The sequence below is a fragment of the Salmo trutta genome, chromosome 1 (genome assembly GCF_901001165.1).
Source record: "Salmo trutta chromosome 1, fSalTru1.1, whole genome shotgun sequence".
NCBI classification, from domain to species: Eukaryota; Metazoa; Chordata; class Actinopteri; order Salmoniformes; family Salmonidae; genus Salmo; species Salmo trutta.
In genome coordinates, this window is record NC_042957.1 from 46,845,426 (window position 1) to 46,857,817 (window position 12,392).

The 12,392-nt window shown below is 42.3% G+C and overlaps 1 long non-coding RNA gene across 1 annotated transcript; it reads left to right on the plus strand.

Moving 5' to 3' along the window:
* Window positions 1-135: 135 nt before the first annotated feature.
* Window positions 136-3,177, plus strand: LOC115203031 (uncharacterized). Its single transcript, XR_003880110.1, has 2 exons — window positions 136-259; window positions 2,991-3,177. It is a non-coding gene; the product is annotated as an uncharacterized LOC115203031 (long non-coding RNA).
* Window positions 3,178-12,392: the final 9,215 nt, after the last annotated feature.

A 12,392-nucleotide genomic window follows, 5' to 3' on the forward strand; every position in this document is an offset into this window, starting at 1 on the left:
GCCGTTGAGGTTCTTGTCGGAGGAGAGTAGTGATGAGGGATGTTCGGTTCGCAGTGTTGTACCGAGATAAGTGGAGTTCATGGTGTTGGTGAAATGTAAGGACAAGGGTGGGGTCACTGCGGTGAGTCCGATCACGATGATTAGGGATTTGGAGAGAAAAGTAGGAGAGGTTGAGTCTGCTAAAGTTCTTTGTGATGGAAGTTTGGTGTTGGGTCGTATCAATACTAAACAGTGTGAGAAGGCGCTGAAACTCAAGCAGGTATGTAAACGTGTGGTTTATAGTGGCATAAAGGTGTTAAATATCCCCCCTGCCAGAATTACCCCCCCCCCTTTCGCGTGAACGCGCACACACTTAATTCTTCGTTGCAGCGACTTGCTTGCTAGTTGAGATTTCTGCTCTTCACTCCGTTGTCAGTTTAGCCTACATTTCACTGATTTTAGTAGCTGAAAGCATTTGTTATTTGTGTCCTTCAAGGCAGCTGTCAATGATCATGTTAGGCTGCGTTTCATTTTTTTTTTTATGGCGGTTTGATCACGGGGAGGTGCTAGTAATGTCTGCAGTTTTCGGTTTGACAATTTGTTTCAAGTGTATGAGTCTATAAATACATCGCGTTGCCAAAATTCGTCATATTCGACTAGTATTTGTTCTGAAATATTTATTGCTTGCCAACATTTTACTCCCTCCTCTATGTTTAATATAACACACATACATGAATGATTAATTTCGGTTGCCTATCCTGATGTGAAGTTTGTTCTATAGAAAGTATTTGACTCTGATGTGTGCCACAGAAAGTATTTGACTAGCCACAAAATTAAGGAAATTAGAAATTACTCTCAGGTTGATCTCATTTCAGATATAGAAACAGTGAATGATGTAGTAAAAGGAGCAATAGAAGGGACTGCAAGGCTGGTGATTCCTATGGGTACGGGGGAGAAAGAGTAATGCAGTTCCCTGGTGGAAAGTGTACAGATGCTGTGAAGAGTAGGAACAGGGCTTTCAGAATGTTGACAAGGTCCCATAACTACCAGCATCTGATTCAGTATCAACACGCACAAGCAGTAGTAAGGATGATCATTAGGACAGCTAAGAGGGAGTGTTGGTGCTGGTTCTGTGGAAACATAGGCAGGACCACTCCTGTGGGAGAGGTATGGTGGATGATTAAGAGGATGAGTGGGGTCAGACGAGATTGGGATCTCCCTGTGCTGAAAAGTGGGGAGATCGTTGCAGTGAGACATGAAGGCAGAGATGTTAGCGCAGGCATTTTTGAAGGTGCACAGCTCAAATAATCTGACAAAAGAGGGGCAGCGTGGAAGAGAGAGGGTCAGAGGAGAACATCTGGGGCTCCTGGATCAGAGAGAGATGGCGGGGGATGCATTGAATGCACCTTTTACATTGGCTGAGATTAAGAGAGCATTAGCTAAAGCTGGGGTAGTATCTCAATGGGGAAAGTATCGGACCTTTACAATAAGGTGTGGCAGGAAGAGAAACTGCCTGGAAGTTGGAAGCAGGCTGTAGTGGTGCCGATACGGAAACCAAGCTATAGGCCGATAGCGTTGACATCATACGTATGTAAACTTATGGAAAGGATGATAACAGAATGGCTGACTTACTTTCTGGAGAGTGGAGGACTAATTTCACCAGATTAAAATGGGTTCAGAAAAGGCAGGGGAACAATGGATCCTGTACTGTGCCTTGAGTCAATCATATGGAAGGCACAGGCAAATAATATGGAGGTGGTGGTAGCTGTTTTCTTCAATGTAGAGAAGGCCTATGATATGATGTGAAAGGAAGGCCTACATATCAAGCTGGATATCATGGGGGTTGGAGGAAGGGTTTTTAACTGGATAAAGGATTTTCTTTTTGGGCGACCAATACAAGTGATGGTGGGGATCTCTATGTCAGAAAGCTATGAGGTAGATAATGGTACTCCCCAGGGAAGTGTCTTTAGTCCTTTGTTGTTTTCCATTATGATTGATGATATATATTCACCCAGGTGAGACCTGATATTGAGAGGTCATTGTTTGCAGATGCCGGGGAACTGTGGAAGAGAGTGAGAAATATTACCCATACAGTCAGGAGAGTTCAAGAAGCAATAGTTAAGTTTAGCAGTGGTCCCTCAGGTAGGGCTTCAAGTTTTCAGTTGAGAAAACATACTTTTTTTTCTAGAAGGAAGGTTGGGGAGGAAATATGCTTGAAGTTGCATGGAAGGAATCAGGAGAGGGTGGTAGTGTTTAGGTTCCTGGGGGTCTCGTTTGACACTTGAATGACATGGGCAGTGCATATTAACAGAGTAGTTGTCAAAGGAAAGAAAATATTGAACATCAGGAATGGAGTGGGGGGCAGATAGAATAGCGTTGAAAATGCTATATATAGTGCTGTTAAGTTCATCAATGGAAATATAGCATATCGATCAGCAGTTCAGACATCTTTAAAAAAGCTTGGGCCTCCCGAGTGGTGCAGTGGTAGTCTAAGGCACGGCATCACAGTTTCTAGCTGTGCCACTAGAGATCCTGGTTCAAGTCCAGGCTCTGTCGCAGTCGGCCGCGAGACCTATGGGGCTGGTCACATTTGGCCCAGCGTCGTCTAGGTTAGGGGAGGGTTTGGCCGACAGGGATGTCCTTGTCCCATTGCGCTCTAGCGACTCCTGTGGCGGGCCAGGCGCATGCACGGTGACACCGTCGCCAGGTGTACAGTGTTTCCTCTGGCACATTGGTGTGGCTGGCTTCCGGGTTAAGCTGGCATTGTGTCAAGAAGCAGTGCGGCTTGGTTGGGTCGTGTTTCGGAGGACTCATGGCTCTTGACCTTCGCCTTTCGTACTGGAGATGCAGCGATGACACAAGACTGTAACTACCAATTGGATACCATGAAAGGGAGTAAAAAAAAAACTAAGAATATGTAGGGGGCCCCCCTAAGCGAGATTGAGGGGGGGGCACAAAGCTCAAGCCGGTCCTGATGATGTTACTGATTAAGCTTTCTCCACCCTCTCCAGAAGTGGCCTGCTATGACAAGGCATCGGAACACCACGATGCTGACGCGACGAATGCTCCATACCAAACAACTATGGACTCTAGTGTGCATGTGGTGTGAGTGTTCCCGAGCATGTCCTTATGTTTTGTGTTGCTTTTATCCTGTAACCTTTAAATACTAAGAAAGATATTAAAGAACCGTAAACTGTCTGCCTCCTGCCTGTCTGTGATATTGGGATTTAGAGAACTTTGGTTTTGACACATACAGTTAGGCGAGACAACCACATCAGTCACAGTAAGTACATTTGTATTTTTAGTCAAATATTTTTAGAAAGGGATCGTGAAAGGCCTATTATCATTGTCAGATTCCCGTTGATCATGCTGATGGACGATCAGGTAAAGTAGGCAGTGATCAGTTTGGGGTGAACACTGACATACTGGACGGCCGATGTCAGTTTGTATTTCGACAGTCCGAAGCCTGGATCCTCAACGACAAGTGGAGGAACATGCCAGGATCTGAAGTCTACAAGGAAAGACCATTCGGAATTGTAGTGGATGAGGTCCACGTAGCCTATAAATAAATGGTAAGTATGGCTGTGAAGGATAGCTAATGAAATGTCTAGGCTATCGTTATATCAATGAAGATAGTGTTCGAAACCTTACATATACACATCTCATTGCTACGGAACTGAAATAGTTATCATTACTGAGGAAACATTGCATTTAACGTCAGTCAAAGACACTCATCAAGATTCTTTATCTGGTTTTTATTAGGCCTAATCAGGGGAGAGGGTTCAAAAGGAAATCCAGCATTCAGAGAGAGCTTCGAAAGGCTTGGTGAGCTCCGGTCTCTCACCAAAAAGGCTGAGTGAACTTGTCACTACTCAAATTGCATAAAAAAGGTCATCCTTTTGAAACAAAGAAAAAATACACAACTTTTATTTGAGTTATTATTAACTTCCTGTCATCTCTCCCTTTTTGGTCATTAAAGTTTATTTGAAAAGCTTAATATCTATTGAAATATTAACAAATGTCATTGCTGTGACTGAGCTTCCTGCTAAACTTTCTTAAACCACACAGCTCCGTTTTGATACCAAATCAAAAAAACAACTGTTATTTTAAGGAGATCCATGATGTGCTGAACACAATGTTCTAAAAACTCTCTAACAAAATAAATGCTGCTTTTTTACTGTTGGTGGTTATCTTGAGTCCAGACGCCTGTTGACCAAGATCCTGAATATGATGAGGGCAACTTGAGTAGCTGTCAGTGGGCTTGGACTGCGGCTTGGACTGCGTCAGGTTCCTGCCAATGACCTGAACTGCCTTGATTGGGTGGTAAAGGAGGTTGAAGAGAAAGGACAGTTCATGTCTCCCATCCTTATTTACTGTAATTCACTCAAGGTACTTGGGCAAAGCGCTTGGGTTGACAAAGATCCTGAACATAAATCTGAAAACCTACAGTAGAAGTCGGAAGTTTACATACACCTTAGCCAAATACATTTAAACTCAGTATTTCACAATTCCTGACATTTAATCCTAGTAAAAATCCCCTGTCTTAGGACAGTTAGGATCACCACTTTATTTTAAGAATGTGAAATCTCAGAATAATAGAAGAGAGAATGATTTATTTCAGCTTTTATTTCTTTCATCACATTCCCAGTGTGTCAGAAGTTTACATATACTCAATTAGTATTTGGTAGCATTGCCTTTAAATTGTTTAACTTGGGTCAAACGTTTCGGGTAGCCTTCCACAAGCTTCTCACAATAAGTTGGGCAAATTTTGTCCCATTTCTCGTGACAGAGTTGGTGTAACTGAGTCAGGTTTGTAGGCCTTGCTCGCACACACCTTTTCAGTTCTTCCCACAAATATTCTATATGAGGTCAGGGCTTTGTGATGGCCACTCCAATACCTTGACTTTGTTGTCCTTAAGGCATTTTGCCACAACTTTGGAAGTATGCTTGGGGTCATTTACCATTTGGAAGACCCATTCGCGACCAAGCTTTAACTTCCTGACTGATGTCTTGAGATGTTGCTTCAATATATCCACATAATTTTCCTTCCTCGTGATGTTATCTATTTTGTGAAGGGCACCAGTCCCTCCTGCAGCATAGCACCCCCACAATATGATGCTGCCACTCCCGTACTTCACGGTTGGGATGGTGTTCTTCGGCTTGCAAGCCTCCTCCTTTTTCCTCCAAACATAACGATGGTCATTATAGCCAAACAGTTCTATTTTTGTTTCATCAGACCAGAGGACATTTCTCCAAAAAGTACAATATTTTTCACCATGTGCAGTTACAAACCGTAGTCTGGCTTTTTTATGGCAGTTTTGGAGCTTCTTCCTTGCTTCTTCCTTGCTGAACAGCCTTTCAGGTTATGTCGCTATAGGACTCGTTTAACTTCACAAGGTCCTTTGCTGTTGTTCTGGGATTGATTTGCACTTTCGCACCAAAGTACGTTCATCTCCAGGAGACAGAACGCGTCTCCTTCCTGAGCGGTATGACGGCTGCGTTGTCCCATGGTGTTTATACTTGCATACTATTGTTTGTACAGATGAACGTGGCACCTTCAGGCGTTTGGAAATTGCTCCCAAGGATGAACCAGACTTGTGGAGGTCTACAATTTTTTTTCTGAGGTCTTAGCTGATTTCTTTTGATTTTCCTATGATGTCAAGCAAAGAGGCACTGAGTTTGAAGGTAGGCCTTGAAATACATCCACAGGTACACCTCCAGTTGACTCAAATAATGTCAATTAGCCTATCAGAAGCTTCTAAAGCCATGACATAATTTTCTGGAATTTTCCAAGCTGTTTAAAGGCACAGTCAACTTAGTGTATGTAAACTTGACCCACTGGAATTGTGATACAGTGAATTATAAGTGAAATAATCTGTCTGTAAACAATTGTTGGAAAAATGACTAGTCTCATGCACAAAGTAGATGTCCTAACCGACTTACCAAAACTATAGTTTGTTAAATAGTTTTTTCCTCATCATTCTACACACAATACCCCATAATGACAAAGAAAAAACAGGTTTGTAGAAATATTTGCAAATGTCTAAAAAAACAACTGAAATATCACATTTATATAAGTATTCAGACCCTTTACACAGTACTTTGTTGAAGCACCTTTGGCAGCGATTACAGCCTCGAGTCTTCTTGCGTATGACGCTACAAGCTTGGCACTCCTGTATTTGGGGTGTTTCTCCCATTCTTCTCTGCAGATCCTCTCAAGCTCTGTCAGGTTGGATGGGGAGTGTTGCTGCACAGCTAATTTCAGGTCTCTCCAGAGATGTTTGATCTGGTTCAAGTCTGGGCTCGGCCACTCACTCAAGGGTATTCAGAGATTTGCCCCGAAGCCACTCCTGCGTTGTCTTAGCTGTGTGCATAGGGTCGTTGTCCTGTTGGAAGGTGAACCTTTGCCCCCAGTCTGAGGTCCTGGAAGCTCTGGAGCAGGTTGTCATCAAGGATCTCTCTGTACTTTGCTCCATTCATCTTTCCCTCGATCCTAACTAGTCTCCCAGTCCCTGCCGCTGAAAAACATCCCTACAGCATGATGGGGTGCCAGGTTTCCTCCAGACGTCAGGCTGGCATTCAGACCAAAAAGTTTAATCTTGGTTTCATCAGAATCATGTTTCAGATGGTCTGAGTTTTTTAAGTGCGTTTTAGCAAACTCAAAATGGGCTGACATGTGCCTTTTACTGAGGAGTGGCTTCCGTCTGGCCACCCTACCATAAAGGCCTGATTGGTGGAGTGCTGCAGAGATGGTTGTCCTTCTGGAAGGTTCTCCCATCTCCACAGAGGAACTCTGGAGCTCTGACAGAGTGACCATCGGGTTCTTCGTCACCTCTCTGACCAAGGCCCTTCTCCCCCGATTGCTCCATTTGGACGCGCGGCCTAATCCAGGAAGAGTCTTTGTGGTTCCAAACTTCTTCCATTTAAGAATGATGGAGGCCACTGTGTTCTTGGTGACCTTCAATGCTGCAGACGTTTTTTTGGTAACCTCTACAGATCCTGTCTCGGAGCTCTACGGACAATTCCTTCAACCTCATGGCTTGGTTTTAGCTCAACTGTGGGACCTTATATAGACAGGTGTGTGCCTTTCCAAATCATGTCCAATCAATAGAATTTATCACAGGTGGACCCCAATCAAGCTGTAGAAACATCTTAAGGATGATCAATGGAAACAGGATGCACCTGAGCTCAATTTTGAGTCTCATAGCAAAGGGTCTGAATACTTAGGTAAATATTTCTGTTTTTTATTTTAAAGAAATTGTCAAAAATGTCTAAAAACCTGTTTTCGCTTTGTCATTATGGGGTATTGTGTGTAGATTGAGGAATATTTTTATTTAATACATTTTAGAATAAGGCTGTAACATAACAAAATGTGAAAAAAGTCAAGGTGTCTGAATACTTTCTGAATGCACTGTACAGTGCCTTGCAATGAAGCCCCTAAATAAGATCTGGTGCAACCAATTACCTTCAGAAGTCACATAATTAGTTAAATAAAGTCCACCTGTGTGCAATCTAAGTGTCACATGATCTGTCATATGATCTCAGTATGCATACACCTGTTCTGAAAGGCCCCAGAGTCTTCAACACCACTAAGCAAGGGATACCACCAAGCAAGTGGCACCACGAGACCAAGGAGCTCTCCAAACAGGTCAAGGTTCAAAGTTGTGGAGAAGTACAGATCAGGGTTGGGTTATAAAAAAAATATCTGAAACTTTGAACATCCAACGGAGCACCATTAAATCCATTATTAAAAAATCGAAAGAATTTGGCACCACAACAAACCTGCCAAGAGAGGGCCGCCCACCAAAACTCACGGACCAGGCAAGAAGGGCATTAATCAGAGAGGTGACAAAGAGACCGACGATAACCCTGAAGGAGTTGCAAAGCTCCACAGCGGAGATTGGAGTATCTGTCCATACGACCACTTTAAGCCGTACACTCCACAGAGCTGGGCTTTATGGAAGAGTGGCCAGAAAAAAGCCATTGCTTAAAGAAAAAAATAAGCAAACACATTTGGTGTTCGCCAAAATGTATGTGAGAGACTCCCCAAACATATGGAAGAAGGTACTCTGGTTAGATGAGACTAAAATTGAGCTTTTGGCCATCAAGGAAAACGCTATGTCTGGCGCAAACCCAACACCTCTCATCACCCCGAGAACATCATTCCCACAGTGAAGCACGGTGGTGGCAGCATCATGCTGTGGGGATTTTTTTCATCGGCAGGGACTGGGAAACTGGTCAGAATTGAAGGATGATGGCGCTAAATACAGGAAAATTCTTGAGGGAAACATGTTACAGTCTTCCAGAGATTTGAGACTGGAATGGAGGTTCACCTTCCAGCAGGACAATGACCCTAAGCATACTGCTAAAGCAACACGTGAGTGGTTTAAGGGGAAACATTTAAATGTTTTGGAATGGCCTAGTCAAAGCCCAGACCTCAATCCAATTGAGAATCTGTGGTATGACTTAAAGATTGCTATACACCAGCGGAACCCATCCAACTTGAAGGAGCTGGAGCAGTTTCATTGAAGAATGAGCAAAACTCTTAGTGGCTAGATGTGCCAACCTTATAGAGACATACCCCAAGAGACTTGCAGCTGTAATTGCTGCAAAAGGTGGCTCTACAAAGTATTGACTTTGGGGGTGGGTGAACAGTTATGCACGCTCATGTTTTCAGTTTTTTTGTCTTATTCCTTGTTTGTTTCACATTAAAAATTATTTTTCATCTTCAATGTTGTAGGTATGTTGTGTAAATAAAATGATACAAACCCCCCAAAATGTATTTTAATTCCAGGTTGTAAGGCAACAAAATAGGAAAAATGCCAAGAGGGGTGAATACTTTCGCAAGCCACTGTAGTTCACCAAGTTAGCAGGGCTGGTCGAAGTGAGACAAAAGCAAGTGCAATACTGTATTTTCCAAATCATTCCATGCGTGTTGACTAAACAGTTGATGAGATCATGCAGTCAGGCACCAAGTCATGCTTAGAAAAGCACTGTATGGCCACTTTGAATATCAACCCATTAATGTAGAGCCAGGGCATTTGTGCTGCACATACTCTCATTCAACATGTTTGTGGGAAGCCAATTACTAACCATGAAGCATTAAAGGAAGTGGTTTCCACTTGTACAAAGTGTAGAGAAGTAGGACCAAATGACAACATTTTGATTAGACATTTTAAGTTACTATAGGGCCCAATTGGTTAAGGACACACCACATCTTTTTACTGACATAGATGTGTGTACTGGATTTACCACCAAACTTAGATGCAGTGGTATAAAAGAGTGAATATATTTTTGATCTTGTTTATATTCAACTACAACACGCGAAAGCGATATTAAACATCATAGTGAGGTGTTTGATGATATTGAAAGAGTTGAAACTAGCTTCATGGGGAAAAGCTTCTCATAGCCAGATCTTTATTACATGGGCCATTTTGATAAAGACTGATGGCCTTGACATGGCCACCAACTACTCCAACTGAGTAAAATGTGAACTAGTACGGAAACAGCGAATTGAAAGATGAACCTGTGAAAACATCTTGCAGCAGTAAGACTCTGATCTTGCAAGCACTGCAAAGATTGTAGATTGCTGCCTTCATTTCCCTGCCACACATTTGACACATTCGATCGTATTCATGCTCAACCTCATGTAACCCTAAACAAACCAGTTCTCATAAAGGATGTACTCCATGTTGCTTTCACCCAGCAGTATTCATTTCTCTGAACTGCACCAATGTTCTGTGAGGAGTTCGTAGCTTTAAGGACGTTCACATGGTTTTGTTGTATTTGAAGAGCGTGACAGAGCTGTACTAACTATGCCTTCTTATAGCATAAGCTGGTACAATCCTTATTTAAATGTGGATATTTTTGTTCTGATTACTGTGGATACATGAACATTTAATAAATATTTTGTAATGTAATCAAATAAGCTATGTTTATCCATTCAACATTTTATTATTGAAAAGGTATTTGATAAGCAATGTATTACATTTGACATTTTAGTCATTTAGCAGACGCTCTTATCCAGAGCGACTTACAGTAGTGAATGCATACATTTCGGGTTATCACATACGACCCAACCTGGACCTCGCGTGTCTCTCTCTTTCTGTCTCTCACTCGCTTTCTTTTTTTCTTTCTTTCTTTCTTTCTCCGTCTCTCACTCCTCTCTCTCGCTTTCTTTTTCTCTTTCTTTCTCCGTCTCTCGCTCCTCAATCTCTCTCGCTTTCTTTCTCTGTCTCTCGCTATTCTGTCTCTCCCCCGCTGCTGCTGCTGAGATAATACGGGTCACCCTGTAAAAGGTCATTAAAACACAAGGTTCTGACTTTTTCAGCACAACTCTTAACTGAAAAATCTGTGTTTTTCCAACCAGCCTATCTTCCACAGCTTGATGTGGAGCAGGACACTTTTTGTTGTTGTAATGTAACGGTTTGTTCTCTTTAGTGTTACATATACTGTATAAGGTTACACAAACATTGAGGCCCTGTCACACACATGGGCAAATAATGATGAATCAAAACATGTTGAATGTTGCCTAGATGTAGTGATATGGGCTAACGGTTTACCAATCAAATGTGTTATTTTCTAGTAATATTTTCTGGAAATATGCTACATTCAGTTTCAGACTGAAGAATTGTTCTCATCTCGCTCTGAACATACTGTTGAGTGGTAGTCATAGGAAAGGTTAGAGGGTATGTCTAACATGCGTTTCAATTTCTGGTGTAGATACATTTACTCAAGTTGTACATTTACTCAAAGAAATCACATTTGGATATGTAACCTTTTTATTGTGTGAATGTTCCGCTGTCCCATTGTATGACATTCTGACAGTCCGGTTGTTGTTAGTATTGATGAATGACCGAGAGAGATTCTGTCTTGTCAGATTGTTGGTAGTGGGTTGTAGGGTGAAGGAGGGCGGACAACATCCTGTCTGGGACTGTTATCAGATAAGACTCAGTGTTGAGGAGCAACATTAAGGTGTGTGTTGTCTCAGTAATGGCAAAATGGAAACCCTCTGGTGCCGTTGTAACAAAAGCTGCTTTTACATAGTCTGGCCCTGGCCGTGTTCTTTCTGTCGCTCAACTCTCTGGGTCTCTCCCTCTGTGCACTTCCCTGCTAACGCCGTGCCATCTGTTGAAGGGGGTTCTGAGGGGGATTTTTGTACACACACAAACAAGAATATGTCTGACATGTTTCTGCGGATTGACACAATGGGTATAGCGTAGTGGTTCAGGCTGAGTGGTGGATCAGGTTACTGTTTGTATATTGGGAGAAACTGAAGAGGAACAGTAGCAGTCTATTAGCAAGTCCCTGTACCACCTTGAGTTGCGGGTATTTGGCCCATTGGATTTGGTTTAACAGATGCCCCTCGTCTAGAGAGCTACAACCATTCTGCCATTACTGTGGGTCTGTTAGTTGGGCCTCTGTATCAGCTTAACCATGAGTTACTTACTGTTTTTCATGGCGTTTCAATATGAGGCTTTTTATTTCAGCTTTTTTTTACGTTCGTTTTAAAAAGCTTTTCCATTTGTGTGTATCCTCTGCACTTTACTTCTGCGTGAGCGAGTCGCAGTGAAGGGAGGGACTGACAACGCATTGTGTGAGTGAAGTGATGTGTTGGGTCATGGAGGAGGGAGGTGGTTGGTTTGGTGAGTGGCTGTTTGAGTAAGGAAAAGGAGGAGAATCAATCTGGAGGTGGATAGCGTGGAAGGGACCATGGCATAAGGAAATGTTTTGTTTAGTTCATATATTTGTTGATTTTTTTCCCTGTAAGTCAATAGACTGGCTCTAATATGGACTCCCAAAGAGTGATCGAGTAGCGTTGTTCCTCCTGCTTTGGCGATGTTTACACTAGCCCCTCCCTGCTTCATCTGATCTGAAATACATTGAGGTGTTTGTCTGCCTCATATCCAGACCTTCCTCTTTGTTGCATAACATTTTCTCTTCCGATTTACTGTATGATTCTCCTCCTTTCATATTTGTTATATAGAATGCACTTTTGACAAAAATCCTGGCTAGTTAAGAAAAATAACAATGTAGTAATGTTGGGCCTTTTTTAATAATGTACATTTAACAGACTCTGCTAACTTTCAGAAGTAAAAAACGAGTAGCCATAATTATCACATATTTGTGTGCTGTCGTGTGTTCTTCTCTGTCAGATCCTATGTGGTATTGGTAGCTTCATGTGCATTTGACTACCTGTCTTTGCATTAATGGTATCCTCTTCTCACAGCTAATGGAATAAAATTTCAGTCTCAGCTAGGGCTGCACAATTATTCGAGTTATTATCGAAATTGCAATATTGACATGTGCAATAGGCATATCGCAAGAGGTTGCAATTTATTCTTAAATGCCATGAATGTAACGTTCAAATGTAATGAGGGTCCCCTGGGAAACTGACCAACACTGGTTCCTAC